The sequence below is a fragment of the Pieris brassicae genome, chromosome 4 (assembly GCF_905147105.1).
Source record: "Pieris brassicae chromosome 4, ilPieBrab1.1, whole genome shotgun sequence".
Taxonomy (NCBI): Eukaryota; Metazoa; Arthropoda; class Insecta; order Lepidoptera; family Pieridae; genus Pieris; species Pieris brassicae.
In genome coordinates, this window is record NC_059668.1 from 17,650,100 (window position 1) to 17,673,959 (window position 23,860).

The window sequence follows — 23,860 nt, forward strand, 5'->3', positions numbered from 1 at the left end:
TGCTATATCCGCATCGAAGCCCAATATCCGGAGACCATAAACGCATACGGCACGTGCTGACGTAAAACAGGAAAACTGAACAATTACATTTTACAGTAATATTAAACTTAACAATTAGGCTAGTAGAATTGGAGAGGAATTGGCGACAGTCCAATATCTTACGTATATAAGCAAAAATTCTGTACGATTTATAGCGGATATACTCGTACTATCGTAGTGATGATGTGTCTATCAATATATTAATAATTGACTAAATGTCTTGATTTATTGCATGGTTTGCGAGGTGTGAGGGTAGGAATAACATTTCATTATGAATTACAAGTAATCTGAAGAGGTATTATTATATTTCTTCTTTTCAGCTTTTCGTGCTTGACACAATCGAATTTTAGTTTTTAAAGGTAAAAACTAAAATTCGATTGTGTCGAGCAAATCTTAATTGCGTACAAAATAAATGTCCATAGACAGGAATGCTCGAACTCACTTTTGTTTCGTTTATATACTAGGCGAAACTTAAAACAAGTTATGTTTACACGCTCGCATTGACAAAATTATTGAGGAACTAGTGTTGTACCAATAACATGTCACTTGTTCATGGATGATTTATTCAACAATCATATTGTGTATCAAAGGGTTGTTTTTACTCGGGCGTATCACAACGGAACACACGTTTGTATCAGATTGCGAGCTATTTGTGCGGTGACATTTTTTTCTGTTGTCTACGGTCGTCATGCGCTCTTTGTTAATCTTTCTCATTTTTAAATCTTTATTGTTTTTTCAAGGCCTAAAAGAACACGATCGCGCTTATTTAACTAATGGATTTTACGATTCAGCAACCAACAATATCTCATGAGTCAGTCTTAGTTGTGTTTTCGAGTAATATTAAGTTAATTAGCTAGCTAAATAAGGTTCTATATTTAAAATAGTGTTCGGAAAACTTTTAACTGTAGAAATCTATTACGCATCAAAGGATGATTTTCACGCTAGACGCGTTGATCACATCTATTTGTGCTGTGACCTTTTCTACCGATTACATACAGTGAGTTCTTTAGTCTACAACTGCATAGTGTTGATAGACTGATTCATTATGCAGTTTAACTTTGATAGTACATTTTACCTGGCGAGAGTTGGCACAACATACTGGATAAGAGGATATAGATGAACATTTATTTTTGCTGTTAATTGATGATTTAATGGTATTTTTTTACTGGATATCTGTGAGTAAGAAAAAAAAATTGATTTATCAAACGACAAGCGATCTCGAGATCAGTACTTCTTAACGTGGCAATGCCTCATAGATTGTTGCAAAGCCCTTCATTTAAGAGTCTTAATATGGTCTACCCATACATCCTTATAATATAAGGTCCTTACTTATCCATTTCTTTTTTTCTTCTGTTTTTTTTTCTGTTTGCGTCACTCATTTTACAAAATGGAAAACTAAAAGTATCGCATTTTTTACGAGTACGAGTTCCGCCGTGGCACTAGTGCTGCGGAAACGACTCGAAGGGTGAATGATTTGTATGGCTGTCATGTTGATAAATAAAACACAGTTCGTTTTTGGTTCCAACGTTTTCGTTCTGGAAATTTCGACCTGCAGAACAAGCCCCGTGGACGGCCTGGAAGCGGATCCATCGCAAACCACGTCCGAGTAAGCTGCAGGCTGCGGTGTTAGTGATAAAACTGTTTTAATTCACTTGAAGCAAATTGAGAAGATTGAAAAGCTTGAAAGGTTCGAATTGACTGAAGCAAACCGGCAAACGCGTGTCGACTGCTGAGTTACATTACTGAACCGGCACAATAATGAAGGTTTAAACCGAATTATTACCTGTGTTGAAAAATGGATTCTTTACGATAATCGGAAGCGCTCAGCGCAATGGTTGGATCCTGGCCAGCTAGCCAAATCCTGCCCCAAGCGAAAATTAACCCCAAAAAAGTTACTTGTAAGCGTTTGGTGGACTAGTGCCGGTATTGTTCATTGCAGTTTTCTTAAATCTGGCCAGACTATTACTATTGACATACGGCTGATGTCTATTGTCAGCAATTGCAAACCATGATGGAAAAGCTAGCGGTTAAACAACCTAGGCTGGTCAATCGCTCCACGCCACTGCTACGTCACGACAACGCTAGACCACACACTGCACAACAAACGGCTACCAAATTAGAAGAGCTTCAATTGGAATGTCTAAGACATCCTCCGTACTCCCCGGACCTTGCTCCAACAGATTACCATTTTTTTTGAAATTTTGACAACTTCTTGCAAGGGAAAAAATTTAACTCTGATGGGGCAGTCCAAATCGCCTTCACAGATTTTATTGATTCCCGTCCGACTGGTTTTTTTAGTAAAGGGATCAATGAACTACCGAAATTAATTGAGATGGCAAAAGTGCATAGAAAACAATGGTTCATACTTTGATTAATTAAATATATTATATTTAAAAATATTCGACTTTTTGTTCCTCCCATACAAAACGCCAATTTCATATGTAAGGACCTAATATTAAAAAATATGTATGTTACATAGGGGTAACACAAGAATTTTAGAAAGTGTAAGGCACAAAAAAGTTTGGAAGTGTTTCCCAGTTCCTTAAAGTAACAAAGTTCCTCTAGTTGCATTAAAGTAACAAAATACGGCTAGATAAATTACATTTTTTTGAATATGTTTACTTACGACATGAGTCCGTACGATCGTTAAGTTTTAAACGAAATCCAGTGCAATATCTTCAGCTACGCGCTTCATACAGTTTCAATAGATCGAACGTTTTTTTGGCACAAATCCGACAATTAATTGCATTAAGAGAGATTTAAAAAATTGAATTGGTGAAATTCATCCAATAATTCTTCGATAATCTTAAAACAACCGCCAGAGTTATTACAGTCAGCTGTGCCCGACCCACTTGGAAGACAATAGCGGCTTCAAATCACGTCCTAATTAGAAATTATCCGTGCGAACATCTCGATACCAAAAGCCAGTTGCCATTTATTTTTGGTCACTGCATTTTGGAATCTTTTTTGACGAAAATTTATTGTTTAATATATATTAAAATTGATATTGCATACAATATGTAAAACGAATCTCTGTGTAAAAATGTAGATATTCGTAGCTATACTCTTAAAGAAAGTATGTTCATATATCGTCTAATGCTGCTCAATAATCGCTGATAATAGAAGCAAAGTTTTTCTATACAGGAACAAAACATTAAATTGTTGTCGGGGCTTCTTCTTGTACGATAAAATATATGAAAAATCTTATATCGAGCGTCACGGGCAAGCGCCCGTAAACACGCGCAATACTAATTTTAGTACTTTCAACAATGTACGAAACGCAGCATGAAAAAGTACGAATATTTGCTAACAATGACAGTCCTAGAGTTGGAACATATGTGACATTAGAAGTCTCTCGCACAAGACACGACATGTGATTAGTTGTTGGCTATTACAATTTTCTTCTGATGTTAAATCATTCCTTAGTAACTTGTTAAAATTGACAAACATGACAGTATTCGTCTAATTATATTGCCTTTGTCCAATATATGTTTGTTAAGTCTTGCTTATTCGAAGCTAAAAAATGGGCAATAAAACTAGGTATTACATATCTAATCGCTAAACCTTTTAGAAAACCCTTCGCTTCGATATCTGACATTCGAAGAATAAACATAAATAGATTCCTTTAGGTCTTAGTTTACACAAACATAAATCTTTTGTTTAATTCAATCATCGTCTTTTTATATAAAACTCAAAGAATTTACGCACCTATAAAGTTCGACTCGTTCGAGAGAACAATCGTTTCTATAAATAAAACTACTTAAAGAACGCAGCTGTCAGCGATATATTACTATGGCAATAAAATCTTAAACCACGAATTGTCTAGTTCGTAATTAATTAAAAGCTAATGTATTCTATAAAAAAAGTAATGATCTTAATAAAATTGGCGCGCGCTGATTGTTAACAATTAATTTGTTTATCTGTGCAATGTGCAATATTTAAGCACTTACCGCTCTACGACGACTTTAATATGCGATACAGCAAAACGAAGATTACCTGTAAGAAAATAATGTTTATTTAAAACACAATAATAACTTTTTAACATATTTTATTTTTCATTTTAATATTACAATCACGTGAATTATTTTTCATTGTGTGTTCTCGTTTCCACGTGAACAGTGGCCAATAGCTAAAAATAATAACATAATTACAGATGAATACTGAGGATGAAATCTTTTGGCTCGTTTTGAGCTTTTAGATTTCTTGCCAATATTTAAAATAAGAACGCTGAACATTCGATCAAAGCTACATTTACTTTTGGACAATTTCCTGCATCAACGCCTACGTAGCAAATAACGACCTACAGTTGTGAGGTAGACTATTCTTCTATTGGTCAATATAAGACAATACAACGCCCCCTGTTTAGTCGACATACACCCACTGTTGTCTGCCATTTAACTGTGGCATTCTGCCAACCATTTGTTAAGAAGATGTAGGTACCGGTGATTATTTGTTGAGGAGTTACCAACAAGACAATCATAACATCGCTTCTGTTAATGGGTCATCGAGATAAAAAGAATTGTATTTATTAATAACCTGGCTAAAAATGTTTAGTCTATTGAATGTACAAACCCAATACAAAACGACATATGAATTACGATAAGAACATATGCAAAAATTAGTTTAACTCCTGCATATATAGCACCTGGACATATGAAATATAGATAAAATATTTGGTACATATTTGAAGTTCATGTTTAACTTATTTTTAATTGTCTTTAATTTAACTCCACATTACTTCGTTAAGTTACAGATGTATTATTGATTTAATCTTATTAAAAACATTACTTAAGAAATATGGGTGCCAAGAGAAATACGATAATCCTACGAAATTGTTAGGTAAGTTCCATAACTACATATTTAAGTCAATTTCACAAAATCATTCACCGTTTGTCTCTATTTTTCATCAACTACCCCCAAAATTTAATAATATCTATATTTCTCTACAGCTGTGATACTTTTGACATTCAACACCATTTGTATTCAGTCACCGTGACCACGCACGCTGTAAAGCACGCGAAATATCGGAAAATTTTAAATTTAAAATTACGTTAATAATTATAAGTTTATAATAATAATACATAGCTTCAATCCATTTAAAAAGTGTTTTCTTAATGTGTAAAAGCTATGTTAACAAAAGACAATACTAGGTATTCGTTATATTATAAAATTTTGATTAATTGATTGATTAATTTTACTTTATAACCCGATATATTTTAATAAATTCATAATTATTATATACGAAACTCAGACAAGCCATTGTAAATGCCTGCTCACAAGTACTATCGGTAAATATATTTTAATCCTTCTTCATCGGAATTGTCTATTATAATGTACAACAAAACAATCCCCTACAGCTGTTAGTCTATTGTCAAGAGCGTCTGACACCAGGTCTGTAAATGTGTCTGCGCATTGCCAGACGATGCAAGCGCCATGTGACGTCACACTGGCATATATCCAGGGCCCACCTGTTGAAGGAGTGCTCACTCATTTGACAGGCACAACAGGAAACGACTGGGCTCCTTAAGTTTCTTGGAGATTTGGTTGACTGATTGTACACGTGTACCCCTAACTAAATATACAATACTGAGAATCACTTCTGGGCGTATTTGATAGTAAGACTTAATTCACATGATGAAAAGCTCTAAAGAAAACCATAAAATACAGTCTATAAATAATTATTAGAATTCAAGTTTATTAAAGACATTATTGTTTTAATTAGCGCAACTGAAAAGTGTTGTATTGTTCCTCATGTCGGAGGCCTGAGCATTTTTAGGTCGCAAAGCCACGCAGAGTTTAATTTTTTTTTCAAATATACACAAAACCGTTTCTTTATATTGTTATCCTCCTATTGTTATTAGATAATAATTAAAACGAGGAAATTATACGAAACTTGCACGACAGAAATGTCAACACATACGCAAATTAAAAATTACTCACTTTGATTTCATACAAATAATTTGGTGAAGTTAATCGTTAAAATACGAAACCATGAATGAAAAATATTTAAAACATGAATTTCCTTTTAATTAGGATAAAAAATGTCGATCCTAAAAATAGAAATGTTGTCAATATTATTAAAACGATCACAATCGCCATTGAACAGTTATTTCAATATTGTGTTTTCGCCCGGCGATCCTCTTTAATTTTCTCTATTCATCGTCCAAATACCGTGGGTACCTGAGGCTTTGTCTTTTGTCTGAGTTTTGTTTGAGTTCCGACGAGACGGGCTTTGTTGGCACAACGTTTTTAATTTTTCGTCGCAAGTAATCTCGGTTAATTGACATTTTAGAACCTACAAAAATGTCTGTTGACAACATGATAAGGGCTTTTTCTGTCTGCGGCTTCGTATGAAATGGGCTAGAAAATAATTTAAAGCATGTTTTTCATTTTTCATTTACAAATGAGATTGATTATATATCACAGTTTTCCTAAGAACAAAAAGGAACTAAAGTCAAATTTATATAGTGTCAACTCCATGTAATGTAACTCCTTCTAAGGGCTCTGTCTTTTTAAGACACTAAGAACTAACTATCTAAGAAATTCGTTTTTTTATTTACAAATTGGTATTGCTTGAATACGTAGACTGTTATTGAGGATGACTAATAAGTAGAAGTAATGGATTAACTATACGTATACGTTTTTCTTGTCTCCATTTAACAGAAACTCCCTATAACGCCATAAAATGCATAGTCCCATCAGTGTCGTTATATAGAGTTTACCACTGTATATACAAAATACTAGACAGTAAATTCTTAATTATACATAATTACTAATTAGCTTTATTATATAAAACTATCAAAGATACTTTAGAACTAAATACCTATATATAAGGTTTTTTACATAGTAAGATGTGATCTTATGAAAGCCTTTCGTTTCTAATATAAAAATTTTCACGGACTACGTTATTCTGAAAATATATACTCGATTCCCACTCAAGATAATACAAGGGTCGCCAAGAATAAAATAAAATGTAATTCATCTCCTTCCTTTACTTACGATCACTATCAGGCCTTTTCCTTAACAAGGGATGCCTAATCAATTTAATTCTTATTATCAACACAGCACACCTGCTTCCTGGGCTTATTTGAATTTTTATTTTTACCTGCGAGTCATCAAAATATTTTAGATTCACGGGTCGATCAAAACGGTTACTAAACACCATACAAAATACTGTTCTACAGAAACCTTAGAAAGTAAGGTACGCAATTTAAGAACATTTCTTATATATTCAAACAACGTGTGTGTATATGGAATTAATACCGTTATAACGATTTGTTCCTAGTAGGCGAAGAATTAACTAAATATTCAATAAGTTTGGTAAGTCAGACTTTGGAAATATTGTTCTCTCATGTTACATATATTTACTTAATGACATCAGAGATTCATTTATAGGCGAATACTAATCTTATTATATCAACATTTGTTTGACGTCATGTTTAAGTTTACTATGTGATAACCATTTAGTCTATCGTAATATTGTTTGGTATATAACGCTTTTCGTGAATAAATAATACATAATTTATAGCTATTAAGAATTGAGCATCTCATCGTTTTAATGATTACTGTTTTTAACGCATGTTTCTTTAGATTATGTACAGTGTCCTTAAAAGGTTTAAGACTTAGACATAGACATTAAGACTAAGCCGTCCTAAAATTTTGCCTTATTTGAGGCAAACAAGCGACCATCAACAATATGTTATGTAAAAGAAGCTAGAATATTCAGAGTTGAGTCTGTATATTTTTTTTACTATCTTTGAAACTGTTATATGAAACATGAAAAAGTTAAACTTATATTGGGGTATTATTTATTAGGCATACAAATACATTACTATAATAGATAGTTAAATAAAATATAAAGTTTATTTTTTTATTAAGTAACTTCATTTTCTTGCCTTGTATCCATGGTAACGTTACTTAATTTTTATGGTATAATGGCCATATCAATTTATTGCTATTAGGCCTACTAACTAACTATATTACTAACCCATTTCTATTAGGACTCCGAAAGGAACAAATCTTGCAATGTAACCGGCACACGTAGGAAATGCAAAGGCGTCGTTCGGCCGTAAGATCTACATTTGCATAAGACCTACCTACATTTATACCCCTTAAGTGCCGCTAATGGAGTAATCAAAAGGGATTTTGTAAAGAATAATCCTTCTTTTTCAACAAGTTGAAACAGGAGAAAACCAAATGGTAAATATAATATTGGTATACTAACGTATTTACACACCTTTGATTGTTTTAAAGTTTTTACGAGATATCATTGATATTTATTTTGGTTTATTGTAAAAATCTATAAATATTTGAGCACGATGAAACACTGAGTTGGATAATGTCCCAAATGTCATTGTGTGATAACGCAGCATTTCTAGTTTGATGTAGTTTTTAATATGACACTTACATTTTCCTCAAGGATCCTAAATCTGAACTTTAAATTAATAAAGCACGTATGCTATGGATCACAAATAACAACCACTTCCGCACAGCATCCAATATTAATATCAAACTATCTGATCAGTTGAGCGCAATATTCTCAAGCTAAGTTTCTCATACAATATTGTAATGCCTTAACTTAAATGGACTAACTTTGGTCTAGATTTACCGAGCCGTGCTCAACTGCTCACAATGGATATGTAAACAATTGCTACACACGCTTTCAAAGGAAATGGGCGCTCTAATCAGGATTTAAACCTCAAGTTAATAAAATTGTCGTTCTGCTATTATACTGTGGACTGGATGGACTGTGGCCGAATATGCCAAAGACTAGTTAAACAATTAAACAGTATTTATCCTTTGGCATCGCAGAACGTATTGCGCCAATCTTCTGTTTTTTGTTTGTAAGGAACAGAACGGTGAAATACTGCACTATATATATCGTATGCAGGATTTAACTAAACAAGTTTGGAGATAACAACTCAAATACTATATGTAGGGGACATTAAATCAAAACCACTGATCACCAAAACCCTTTCGAGCGCAACTGTCTTTATGCTGTATAAAAAGTATAGCAATATTACACTGAGGTTTCCCAGACGGACGTGACGTTTTGGTGGCCTGCTACATTTTTTTCTCAACGGGACATTTCGAAATTACTCTGGTCATCCAAACGAAAACAGTCCCTAACCCCTTTACAAAAGTGCGACAGTTGCATAAAAACAATGACTGTAGAGAATTTTGAGAGATGTTTCTACAAAGCCAGTGGCAGTTCTAAGGTGGAATATAATCAAGTTAATGAGATGGCTCGGTAGTGGATACTTTTGTAAACAGTGGCTATACAAAAATTTCTCGGCTCGAGGCTCTAAAGACACATCTCGTTAAAGAACCTCAAGTTGTTTTAAGGAAATTACTGAGGTAAATCAAATGAGTCTAGAACTAATGATCACGCGTTGAAAGCGACTTGACGTAGTTTCTAAATAGAATTCGCCAACTTCTTATTGAAATTCGAACATCAAGACTGAAAAGACTTGTTCTTAAGTTGCGACAAAGTTTCTTTCACATTTACATTACAGCGTTATTTCTTTTTAAAAATTTATTATAATTCTTAAAACTTGATTTGAGCTCGACCCTACATATTACGATAGCGGTAATAATGTTGAAAAATGATTGATTGGCTTCAGGAATTCTTTGAAACTCCAATAAAAATAATATTACCATTTTTTACCTACAACACTTCAGAAAAGTGTAAAATTACACACGTGAACATTAATATAGCTATTTTATGGTTCAATTTTTAATTAAATTAAAATTAAATTTGAAAGATAAACTGTTATCACATCCAACAAAACTCCGTTACATATCGACGAATTTCTACGAATTTAGAAACCCAGGTTTTCTTTAAGAATAAAACAGTATTCATAGATCATTTAATCTAACACTGACCGTAGTCAAAATAACACTTTACTAAATGTAAATTATATTCACGAAAATATAATTATGTCATCAAACCAAAAAGTTGCGTAACTGAAGACTGACACTAGATATCTCTTTGAACTGTCTTCAAAGAAAATATATAGAGTTATGAAAAATTCTGTAATCGTCCGCAAACCGGAACCGCGCTGAGGGGACCGGATGTGACGATAAACAATTTCCTCTTCACAGGGACATTATATTATAACGCAAAAATAACACCTATCATTCTATTTTGAAATATATGATCTATAATTTTTCGATATTTTAAAACCGCTAGTAAGGCATGCATTTCTGTGTAAAAACGTGCTTTGGCGATTCAAGTCGTTTAACCATACTAAATCGATAGCGAACACATTATACTGTTCAATAAAACAATCAAATGTCTTCAAGACATATTTATATATAACACTGGTTTAATAGTATGACACTTTTCCCTACAATTATAACGCATATAAAGACATTATTATTATTTTGAGTTTCTGTATTCAATAATATTTTTAACGCGATTATATCATAAGCGCCGTCGTACCTTTGTAACTAATAAACAGTTTTAACCTTAAATTACACTTAACGCATAAATATCTCAACTTCTAGATAAAAAAACAAGTGACATTAACTTGAACCAATGTGTTGCCTCGATGAGAGAAGCGGAAGGCGTGACAATGTTCAATGCTTTTATATGTAATTATAAAGTTAAATTAGATAAAAAATCCAAAAGGGGACCATAAATAATAAAATTTGCTATATGTTACATAAAAAAAGAGATTGATAATAGTATTCCCCTTCTATACTCAGATTATAGTATGTATATATAATATTTCAAAGACAAATATATCATGTGTATGTGTAAATAATAGATCACATAAGACAAGATTGCTAAACATAACACATCATAAATAAACAGATGTCTCCATTTCCCAAAGATTTATTCATGGCATAGGCATTCATATTTGTGTATTGTAGATGACTAAAGCTTTAGAAATATCTACTCCTTTACGTTTATACTAAATTTTGTATATTTGTACTGCGGAGCCTATTCATAGAGTACAGAATAAACACGCACACACTAAAGTTATAATTGTGTATATGCTCTACTGGGATACTATTACATATATACTAGCTCATTTAATGAAGAACAACATACAAGGTGATAAAAGCTGTAACTATTACACGTGTTTTAAGGAACCGCAAAATTTATTCGAAGCCTAATATCCTTTTGAAGTGAAAAGCATTTTAGCCTTATAAATGGTTAAATTCTTCAAAAAGTAAATTAATACAATTTTATTTTACACCTGTGCATTGTTCAGTCAAGCAAAGTTTGATCTTGAGGCCCAAGCTTATAAACGTATTTTTTATTGTTAAGTATTCGTATATCCATAGGGAAAGGCTTACATACCTCTTTGGTATAAGCCATTGGGTTATAGTAAATAATGTCTACGAATGAAAGTGGAGTGAATCCTGATTTTAAACAGACTCGGTTTACTTACAGATGAAATGTATGAAAACCCAGTATAACTCAAAAATAAAATTTTCAGTTTTGTGAAAGTTCAGCAATTCTGTTACGCCATATAGAATTTTGCGTGTTCTAAGAATCTACGTCTCCTGTATAGAAAAATAAATCAATGGCACTACAACTTTTTTAGGTCTGGGCCTCAGATTTCTGTATCTCTTTCGTGATCATTTGTTAATCTAATAGGAGAATCATCTTCTGGGAGTGACGCACGCTGTCGACTTTTTGGGTCTAAGGCAAGCCGGTTTCCTCACGATGTTTTCCTTCACCGTTCGAGCAAATGTTAAATGCTGACATAGAGATAAATACATTGGTGCACAGCCGGGGATCGAACCTACGCCCTCAGAGATGAGAATCACATGCTGAAGCGACTAGGCCAACACTGCTCTTCACGTCTCCTATATCTCCTGTTAAAAATTACTAGAAATTGCACTCAAGACATTAAGATAGCGTACCAGTTATAGTCTCTTAGGGCTAAGTTAGCTTTATTGTTAAGAACATAGATACGGATACATCAATTGTATACTACGTTTTTGGCTATTATGGAGTTTTTGTATACCTTAAAATACAAAAATAATCAATGCAGAAATACGATGAATCCTGTAAATGGTTGTATTACTGGATATTTGTATGAGTCTTTAAATGCGTACGAATAAATATTTTCGTTAAAATTATTGTTGAAAATAAACAATTTTAGTGACAATAGTGTATTCACCGCGTTACCGTCACCTGCGCATTTTAATTGGATTGTATTCGCGTGCAGTTTACAGTGTCCATAAAACATTTATTCTCACTACTAGGTATTTTAGTAATTACGGTCTAAAATTTTATTTGATACAAACATTTTCAGTAGTGTAGTTTTGTCAATAAAATTTTAGACGATGATTTCATCTAAATAAATAATAACGATCTTCGTTTTTGATAAGAACATTGTTTTTTATATAAGTGAATTGAAATTAATTTACGTCCCAAACATGTACATCCCACGGAGACAAAAAAAATGTTTTAATGTTTATGTACAGCTTTTGTTAAGAATCACACATTATTGAACGATACGATTATCACATATTGTTACATATTATATAATTGAGCATGTTATGCAAAAAGGTATCGATTAATTTATTGAGGAGACCAACTTTGCTTCACAATTTTTGAACAAAAAAATAAAAAAAACAAACTTTATTTCATTAAAAAGTAATTTATAAAACGGGGCCACACTCCAACCAAATTATAAATTAAAATTTTATTATTTTTCCATTTCTATACTATGTTCAGGCCGTAATTGTATCATTCAAAGTAGTAAAGATAATTAAATTATAACCTAAAATTATATTTTTTACAGGAAAGTAAAAAAAGCCTTCTGGGCTTTCCAATTCCTGGGTTGGAAACCAGGACTTCAGACCTCGTCCCGGAGGCGTTATATTCCTAACAAACAGCTATTTCATTAATTCAAAACAAGAATGGGACTAAAAAGTATAATAAATAATACTATGATTATATGATTTTTTGTCACATACATCCCGGTGCGTAACGATGCGGTTTGCGGTATTACTTTACGAACGAGTAAAATTATTAGAGCAAAACTAACTAATGAAGACTAGGTACATACGTATTTAATTAAAGCAAATCTCGCGTACATTTGAAATTATAATGTTTACAACAATGCCTAACTTAGCGCGATCGTTACGTGAAATTAATTCGGCACCTTATATTAAATTCTGCCCGAATTCCGACGCTTTGCTTCATTTGAAAATATTATCTTTCAAAATACGAGCTATTCGTTTTAATACAAAGTGATTAAGTTAATCGCAATGAAAACAAAACGGCAAGGTTAATGTACAATAAAAGATATTATTGTTAAGGTTATATTCCCGTTTATTTAGTCTTATTGAAACAACATTGACCTTCTCTTTGCGTACTGTTTTCGGTTTTGAACCTTCGGCTAAAAAGGTTGAGTTTCCTAACAAAAATAAATACTTAAATAATATAGTCTAAGCCTAGAAGTCACGAGTGCACTTATTAAACTTTAGCGAATGAGGTGTTCGAACCACGGCTTTGTACCTAACAGCTTTTTCTTTTTATGTCTGTGTTCAACACTAGCTGGAGAGTACATACGGTAAAGTAATGAAGCTGAGGAAATGGGCTATGTGAGACTCAAACAATCTATGACACAGAAGCCAGAAATAGCAGGTGTAACTACTACCACTTTTGTTTATATTTATTTAATTTACAAATAATATCATATGTTACATTTAAACACCGCTGTGGTTTGTATAAATGTAACCGTACAAGTGCTGGACTCGTTTTCTGTTATGGACAGTATTTTGCAGTGTTTAAAAACTGTTTCCGCACCTGCATCTTAATCGTAGAATAAGGAAGAACATGCCGTCTGATAAAACAAATATAATAATATTATATACAGATTTGGCAATAGAATGAAATGGTAGGTATATAAGCATCGACAAAGCTTTATTAAGTTGGCTTTAGCAGACATTTGTTTCATGTATATTTTATAATAGAAGACCAGAAAAATAAACCTAGATATGAAGTAGTCATTATTACTGTCACAATATAATTCCAAGCTTATTAAAAACTTACGATACAGTGATTACAAACGATATAATCGAACAATAGTATGCAGTATGTCGAAAATTAACAATGAACTCGGCGCAGGTGTAAAGCCTCCTCAAAATGGAAAATCATGAAATATTTCCATGAGTGAGTGTTAACAGAGTTTTTATCTCCGACAATTTATTTCGCATTAAATCGACTTGAATATTTTTACGTGCTCAGAATTTTCATAACACGGGATATTTTACGTAAAATAATTGTCTGTATACTTGAAAACGGTAAAAATTTATGGCGAACCATTTTAAAAATTGTGATACGTACGGTTTGTTAAAACTATCTATCCAAAAAAAATTGCGGAGGTATTGAAATTTTCTATGACGTACAAAGACTTTCCAATTTTGAGAAAAATTGCATCCTCAGACAGCTTAGCGAGGAGCGCTGAATAAGCAGTCTGTAAAACAATACCTACTCTAAGGTTATTTAAGGTTTTATTATTATTATGCAAAGAAGTAGGTATAAAATAAATAAAAACCCTAATATAAGATAAGGCCAACGGATGCAAAATAAACAGAACACTATTATTTTTATTATTACACAAATTATATTTCGGTTTGTTCCGGCTGCTGTTGCCGCAAAAACATTACTTTCTCCATTACAATAAGTCAAAATGTGGTAAAGACTTTATTGCTTTGTTTTTCAAAATTGTACCTTAATTGGCATGAGTAATCGGCAATTTTATTGTCTAAGTGATCAAAAAGGCTATGAAAAATTTCGTAATAGTAAGTATATCAGGGTCACCTAAATGAATATGGTATATGTCTTAAAATATTATTTGTAGCCTACCAAAAATTGTCAAGTCATCCCATGAACTTCTTTCAAGAAATTCCTGAAATCCTTCGGTTTTAAAGGATTTACCGCGCTCATCACTTACGCCAAACGATATCTTGAAAGAAGTTAGTAAATCCGGCGGAAGCTGGGATTTGTGGCTGAAAAAGTTTATCCATTAAGACTGGACCGGACATTTGTTTAGCTCCTTTCTGTGGCTACACAAACGTTATTTATAATATGTGTTATTTATGTTACGTACGAGGAACGAGTCACACTTGACCGCTTAAGTTTAATTTGAAATACGTATTAATTTTCGAGTTATATAGGATATTTCACGTATATATATAGTTCGATTAAGTTATCATATAACATATTATCGCCTGTAGACCGAAAGAATGCATAAAAATAATATCTCATCTGAGTACAAACGTTATACGGCGTAGTAAAATTGTAGCACCATTTCTCGTAGCACACGTCACTCTACATGTTATTTAGCGCTACGAAACTCGTAGAAAGGGTTCAACCCGTTTCGTCAGATTTATATTACGAGCTATTTCAGTAGGTACTAAAAAGTTACTTGATAAATATTTCACGAGTTCAAATAGAGTTCTTCCTTCCTAATTTCTTAATTTATGTACAACGGTACCGAAGGGACGAAGGACATTCAAACTTAATGTACCTTCCAAGGGACAACTTCACAAATTAAGACGTCTTAGATAGTAATATTATTAAATCTAAGGCCTAGTTAAGTTGAATAATTTGAAATGAATATATAAGACTTAAAATGTATTAAAAGTTTTGACAAAATATTGACTGGATATTTATATATCATATAATTGAATGTAAAAGTATTATTAATTTTAAAATATCAAATAAGAATGTAATACGAGAATAAGTAAATACAGAGTCACCTTATAAATGGAGAAGCTTTTCGGTGTTAAGAATGTTACCTAGTTGTCGACAAACAAAACCACTTAAACACTGCACTTACCCAACAAAAAGCTTTTAATTCGTATTTGGTTCATTTGGTAATATTCAAATATTTTTATTGAGACTGAGAATTTGTACTTTTTTTAAACTAAAATCGATAATATAAGAAAAATACTTAATTATCTTATACAAACAAAGGTTAATCGGATACTATTAAAAAAAGTAAATTAACAATAATTTAGTGTTCATTATAGCTGGAGGTTCCCTGTCACAAATGGATTACGTATGTATATTTAACTTAATATTGTTTTTATTTCAAGTCTATCACATTGAAAGTAATGTCAGTAAAACACACATTAAAAACAAATGACTATCATTTGAAATAAAACAACATCTATAAAGAAAATTAATTTGTTTTTAATTTAAAATTTTAGCCGACCAAATATTTTTAAATATGGAGAAAAGAGAACTTGTGAAACGAATCTGGTCTGGTTCACTAAATAGAAAGTTATATTTGGATCCATTAAGTTTTAGCGGCTAAAGTACTTTAAAATAAAAAGAAGAGGTAGTGACGTGGAGTTGTAATTATTAATCTGTAGAAATAACTTAAAGTTTCACGATTATTAACCTTTTAATTTAATTTATAATATTATAACGTTTATACATTTATTATAAACGTTATATTATAACTGTAAATAATCGAGTATTTAACAATCAAATTTGCACCACGAAAACAATTTAGTATCGTATCCTGACATTTCACATTAACGGGTTTGTGCTTTACGTATTTTCTTTTTTATGCATAATGGTTAGCTTTGATTGACCTTTGACAATTGTTTCTACTCGAACACACCAGCGAATATTAAGTGATCAATTATGACCACAACCTTTCTTTGGAGGCAAATAAGAACGGGTGATAATATAATTAAACACATTCACAAGTCCGTTCCAAATCCAAGCATTTTAATTTTAAATATCACTTTGATCTTAAAGTGGAACACAACAAATAATTTTCGTTTTAATTCAATTTTGAAATCCGACGAACTGTCGTTAATTGAATTGGATTGGAAGCGCTCTACAAGTAATCATTAATCTACAAATTTCAATACATATATATTGATTTAACATTTATATTTAGTGATTAAAGAGTTGGTTAGGTCAACTCAAGACTCTCTAAAATTAAATTCAAATCACCTTGGTTAGTTACCGCTCTACGCTAGTAGAAATACTCACAAACATGCTTTTCTATGTTTATAACTTTAAATAAGTGTATTATTATCAGCAGAGTTCACGATATGACTTTTTAAATAATAATGGAATCGATGAATCGAATTTTCGAAATGAGTTAAAACAAATAAAGTTCATTCTACTCGGTCTCCGATTGATATTACTGGTACAACCTACCGACAAAAATAAAACAACACAAATTTACTCAAGAATCGCTAAAATCTCAGTAAAAAAATACCCTATTTTCTTTAGTAAAAAGCCCAGACAGTGCACGTCGAAGTTAAAATTACAGCTAAATTGAAGGAGAATGAATGTTGAAATAGTCTGAAAGTCGTTTCTAGTTTGATAAATATGTTAGTTTCGAGGGTTATCAATCATTCCCACGACTCACGACGCTTACTAGACTACGTAGGGTTGCCACCAAAAATAATTATTTAAATTTACCACGTGAATTAATTAATTTAGCATGAGACTCGCCAAATTTTTGCATAAACTCTGACATAGGCCGTTATAAACAGATTATGATTATTTAAATGAAACTCGTCTAACGCCCTTCACGTTGTAAGTTTATTTTATGCGCGAATTTATTACATTATTTATATAAATCGACGTTTCGAGTGCTTCTAAAGTCGTAGACAGCAAAAGAATGGCTCAACCAGTTCACAGATAATTTGATATTATTATGAGATTCACTGGATTGACGCCATCTATTGACGAAGATAGAACTTACATCATTTGCTTCAGTTTTAGAAAAATAGCAGCCAGCTTCATTTCTATCGTTAAAAGAAGTATTATTTAAATAGGTAGTGCTTGCAGAAACCAACGAAAATAGTTGAGTATGTTACTGAATAATTTTTCGAGCATCTTCCAAATAATACTTTTGGCAGCCCTATTTTACATTATACGACAACCCTGTCAAAAGGCTGTGTCAACGAAACTTGAGCTGGATCACGATATTGAACTTCTTGTGAGGATCCATGTTTAATTTTGTTCTTCGGTTGCATGCATCTGCAATTGAGATGCTGCAAACTTTTAACATATTTTCTTCCTGTTTCAATTCGCACTACGCTGATTTTAAGGTTTGTATTGGTAACGTCCCATTATAGCTTTATTTTTTTATATTTATTAGTCAAACTACATAGTCAACATTTTGTCATTATTAACTTGATAATGTAATATTTAAGGTTCATAGTACGTTTCGAATATCCGTTAAATATTTTTAAATCTGCAAAAAATAAATATTATTCATAAAAACTAAATCAGTCTCGACTCCTTAGTCCCTTTCAGTCGAATTGTACTTACCTTTGTATTGAAAGACTATAAGCTCTTTAATTAAAAGTTACAATAACACTAATTTTCGTTACGAATAAGGGAATTGTTTATAAATCATATTAAGTTTGGTTTAATGGTTTAAAATCAATCCATCTATTGTTAAAAAAAATGAAACTTGAAATAGCGTTCATTTATTTAATATAAATGTGTAGTTTACCAATTAAAAGCTTAAAGGTTTTTTAATGTTCGTAGACGAAGTCATATAACATGAAAAATTTCATATGAAACGGCTATGAATGAACTATTTCGGACAAAAAACCCGCGTTCTGCTCACGTTATTTAAATAGGATCCTTTGAAAAACGAGGAAAAATTCACGGCTTTTTAACACAGGTTAAAACAGAACTACACACACTTTTAATTTGGTTTTCTAACAAAATCTTTTAGTTAAATATTACACTGTAGTATGAAAGGTTCCATATTTCAATTACATTGTAATAACTTTAGCCTTATCAGCATTGAAACTATTTTAGACTAAACATTTTACATTAAAAGTAAATCTGTAATAAATGTAACTGCTACAAGAATCTACGAGAGCTACGACACAAATTGGAAACATAAAACGGCTGCATAGCTACGACGCGATACCTCTACGCCGGCAACAAGTGACTATCATTTGCTACATGATATTCAACTAGAACAAGGCTATCGAAGATATTAAAAGTAAATATAGGATAAGCGAATACAAACCCTTCTGTTAACCGGGTATAAATATAAAAACTAACACTCGTAATTCACTCGCGAAAGCTCGAGACGTGTTATCGTTTCGACGGCTAGAGTGATACTGGCAGCTGGATGGTCATCCATTGGCGCCAAGAAAGGGTTGCACATGTTTACAGGACACGGTGGGGTTGTTTGTTTTGAATGCATTGCGCTTGTCTACTATGATGAGCTTTTAATCTTTATGATGATAGTGATATAATATTTAAACGATATTAACCTTTTCTTTTAGTAGTTTTTTGCTGCGACATTTTTATGGATATTTAGGTCAAATTGTTTTAGTAAGACATAAGTAGTTTTAGTTATTTTCTGTTGCAATATGTATTATTAACAAAGCATTACTGGATGTAAATTGCCGAAGGCTATAAAAGTAAGTGTATTAGTAATTTTATAAGGGGGTTTAGGATAGCTTAATATTTATTGACGCTTTGAACAATTAAATTAATTTGAGTATCTGTTTTATCCATTATATTGTCGCTAAAACAGGTTAAAAAACTTACAAAACAGAATTATGAATTTATGTATATTATCTATTTTAAACGTGAATTTGCTTCATTCATTGAATTAAATACCCAAATTATATTAAAATAAATTTATATTTACGTTTTTTTTTTTTTATAAAATAGGGGGCAAACGGGCAGGAGGCTCACCTGATGTTAAGTAATACCGCCGCCCATGGACACTCTCAATGCCAGAGGGCTCGCGAGTGCGTTGCCGGCCTTTTAAGAATTTGTACGCTCTTTTCTTTCTCTTTCTCGACCCTAAGTCGAATTGGTTCGGAAATACTTCAGTGGGCAGCTGGTTCCACATAGCGGTGGTGCGCGGCAAAAATTGCCTTGAAAAACGCTCAGTCGTGGAACGTCGGACGTCGAGGTGATACGGGTGGAATTTTGTATTTTGCCTCGACGTCCGATGCTGAAACTCAGCTGCAGGTATTAATCCGAACAACTCCTCTGAACACTCTCCATGGTAAATGCGGTAGAAGATGCAGAGTGACCCCACATCTCTACGCAACGCCAAAGGATCGAGCCGCTCGGAGAGGGATTGGTCATCGACGATTCGAACCGCTCTTCGTTGGATACGGTCAAGTGGAAGGAGCTGGTACTGGGGAGCCCCCGCCCAGAGGTGAGAACAGTATTCCATGTGAGAACAGTATTCTTTATTCCATGATGAAGTGATTTTTCTACTTATGTACCATAACTTGGTAAATTTTGATTAACTACGCTCTCAGCTATTCCATATAAACTTGAGGCCCTGTTGAGTTCGTTTCAGAATATTTAATATCTCCAACACATTGTTAGCCCACTCGTCATTTTAATAGAAACTCATTTAGTTCATTGACCCCAACCCAGACGTCAGCCCGATATTAAATCTCTTGAGAAAATACGACTTCATTTTTAATTTTACGCCCAATGATATCGATTTTTATGATTTGGTTGTGTTCAGAGAAATGCCGTGATATACGTATTTATGGTTTTAGTTTTTGTACTTGGATAATACATGTATCAGTTATCACTTGTTGCCATAGAAACCCGCCTACCCATGTAACATGACCAGCATTCCGTGCGTCATCGGAAATATAATTATATAGGTTTCATTATAATTGTTAAAATTCGACGGATATGAATAACCGACAAAATAAACTGTTATTTGGTAATATTAATTAAAAGTTTAACATTAATCTGAACTCTGACGTTTGCTTTGCGATCGAGTGATTACTGATTACTAATTAATTGTACATCATGCGCTACAAATAGGGTTTCCATCAACATTGTTAATGACTAGTTGCTGAAACTTGGAACCAGTTGCACACTGAAGTATTACCGAACTAATTCCACACAGGGTCCTTCAAGAAAAGAGCGTATCAATTCATAAAAGGCCGGCAAAGCACTCACGAGCCCTCTGGCATTGAAAGTGTCCATGGGCGGCGGTATCACTTAACAACAGGTGAGCCTCCTGACCGTTTGCCCCCTGTTCTATATAAAAAAAATAACTAGCTGTAGTTTTATAAAGTAGTATTTTATTCAAATGAAAAACTATTGCATCCTCAATGTTTTAGTTAGACTCAGAACATAGTTAACAGAAAAATACCGTAACAATTATACAAAACATTACTCTATAAATGTTACAAAGAAATTCGTGTAATTTGAAGAAATAAGGTATTTTGTTATATTACATTAAATTATAAAATACTAAAAATATTGTTGGTAACAATTATTACATAGAACAATATAATTTTAAGCAGAAAATTCACTATTAGCTAGACACAATAAACGTATTAATTAAATCGAAAAACTAAAAAAATTACGGAGTTATGAATATAATCTATCCTAATGTTTTGTGCGAAGTTCACCAAGTCCTGAACATTATAGCAGTTACATTAATTATTCATAATAGAGTAGTATAACCACAAAAGCGTATTGTACCATATACATATATATTCAATCATATAAGGTGACATCCCTCACTTAAAGCGTAGTTATCTACAATTAATTAAAGTAAATTAATCAATTCACTTGTAGTGGCGACGAGAGATATTAATTTCTCTAAGAGTGCACTTAAGATACTTAGCATTAAACTTGAGTTTAACATTCAATTAAATATTAAGCGATAAGATTTGAGTATTTTGGTTAATTTTGTTTTCTTTCTTTTATCGCGTTCTTCGTTACTGAAAGTCGTGTTGCATAGCTAACTTCATTCTTCCGTCTTTGGAACTGCTGTTGCCTGGTCGGTAAGGCCTATAAGTACCTTAAGTGCGTCGGCCTCGAGGTCTCGTGCTTGCAACCAGTCAACTTCTCCAAGTTATCGGGACTGTGTGCTTTCTGATTTTAGTTAAATACGACCTAAGAATAGAGCGTACTCAACAGAACGGCAACGCTCTAGCGCGCCTTGTAAATAAGCGGTGGTTTCACAACGGTTTAACACTACGAGTAAGTAATAACAAATTACTAATAGTAGTCATAATTAATCCATAAAATCTTTATGCCGGTTCGGCAACAGTGGTGAGTCTCAACTATGGAGATATTGGGCACACAGTGTGAGAGCAGGGACACAAGTTCACTGCTCTATAACTCTCACACTACAATGGAACAGATGTCCAACTCAATCACAATATTACGTAATTTGTGAGCTCACAAAGGATATTCAAACATCCCAAAACTCTAAATATTCCACGGACGTTTTTATAAAAAAAAAGTATTCAATAAGAAATTTTGAGTCAAGTATATACCATTTTACCATTGCAAGTAGTAAACCAATTAGGTATATTAATTCATAAGACGCGGACTACTCCCCTCTCACAACCCGGAATTTCGAACAGAGACCACTAACAACTACACCAATAATATTTTTTTTATATGCATGTGTCTTTACTACGACATCATGGAACATTACGATCTAGCCTTACTTAAGACTAAAAAGTAATTTAAGTCTAAGCTAATTTACTAAAAAGAATTGTTATCATAAGTGTCCAATAACGCTACGTATAGTCTCTATTAAAGGAAAGACACTCTGTTCTTGTGTTCAATTTTTTTTTCATTCACTGTATGCACATAATATTAAAGTACAATTACACTAATTCACTAAGAAAAACACTTTTTGAACGGGTTAAAGCTATGTAATATTATTAAAACTTATAGTTATTTACATAATTCTAAATTTTAAATTTTTTCCGAAGTTTCGCGTACTTTTCAGCGTGCGTGGTCACGGTTTTAATAATAATACATAGCATTTATCCGTTAAAAAAGTGTTTTTCTTAATGAGTAAAAGCTATTTTAACAAAAGACAATACTACTAATTGACTAGTTCAAATGGTTTTGTCCTTTTTAATCTTCTCACTAGGCCTGTGTCCCGACGGAGGACCAATAATATAGAACAATTTTTTTATTTCTTCGTACATTGAAACAATAGACACTTTTCTTGGCAGTTGGGTAGAATTTAATTTCATTACCACGACGGCCAATAAAGCGATGTTCAGCTATTACAGATACCTTCATGATAACAGAACACGCAAACAAACAATAAAATTGATGGATGAAATTATACGCTTCGTTTTGCCACAGTTGAGGGTTTAATACATACCTAGACAAGTTGTTCAAATAAAAACATTTACAGAATAAGAATAAATATTTTATGAACGAAGTCTGAGTACATACTAAAGAATCTTACGGTAAGATTTAAAGTCGAGACATATCTCAAAGCACCTATATATAAGGTATGTGTCCCAAATTTAAAAATCTTATGTTTTTGACATACGGGAGCCATTCTACGTCTTGACTCGACTCTTATGTACCTATTTATATAAGGGTTATTGTCAAATTTTGCCGTCTAATTGATAACAACTCTGTTATCATAACGTTTTAGTTTTTATTATGAAATGAAACAAATCAGTCCCAAATATTTTGGTCTTAATTTTAATTACAGTCGTTTATCTTATAATCACAATAACAATCACAAGTATTTTGATAAGATTAGCGGACCCGACAGACGTTGTCCTGTCTAACTATGAATATTGATTTCAAGTTGGTATAATTAACTAAATGCTTTATGATATACAACATTCGTTATATGATTTTCTGGCGCGTAGGTATATAAATTGTTTTGTTGATATTCTGACATATAACTGGCCATGTGAAAAACATGGATTTTCAAAATAAATGCCACAAACAAATAGCGACTGTAATAATGATTTTATATGTATTTTATCAATATAAAAACTCCGATCGAAGCATTTTTTAAACGGTATTAATTTTTATTCTCATCCTCTTCAAAAGTTTGAATAGTAAAAGCAC

General features: G+C 32.5%; 1 protein-coding gene across 7 annotated transcripts in view; it reads right to left on the reverse strand.

Annotated features, from left to right (window-relative positions):
- LOC123708034 (uncharacterized protein C18B11.02c-like) overlaps positions 1–23,860 on the reverse strand; it is a 231,375-nt gene that overhangs the window by 145,224 nt on the left and 62,291 nt on the right. Inside the window, exons 1-2 of one of the 7 annotated variants that reach the window (XM_045658486.1) lie at positions 19,041–19,124; positions 3,990–4,035 (exon numbers count right to left, since the gene is read on the reverse strand). The exons of 5 other annotated variants lie outside the window; for them this stretch is intronic. The gene's annotated coding sequence lies outside the window, so the exon portion shown is untranslated. Of the gene's footprint in view, positions 1–3,989; positions 4,036–19,040; positions 19,125–23,860 lie in introns of those variants that run through there. One more of the 7 variants, XM_045658487.1, reaches the window with a different exon arrangement.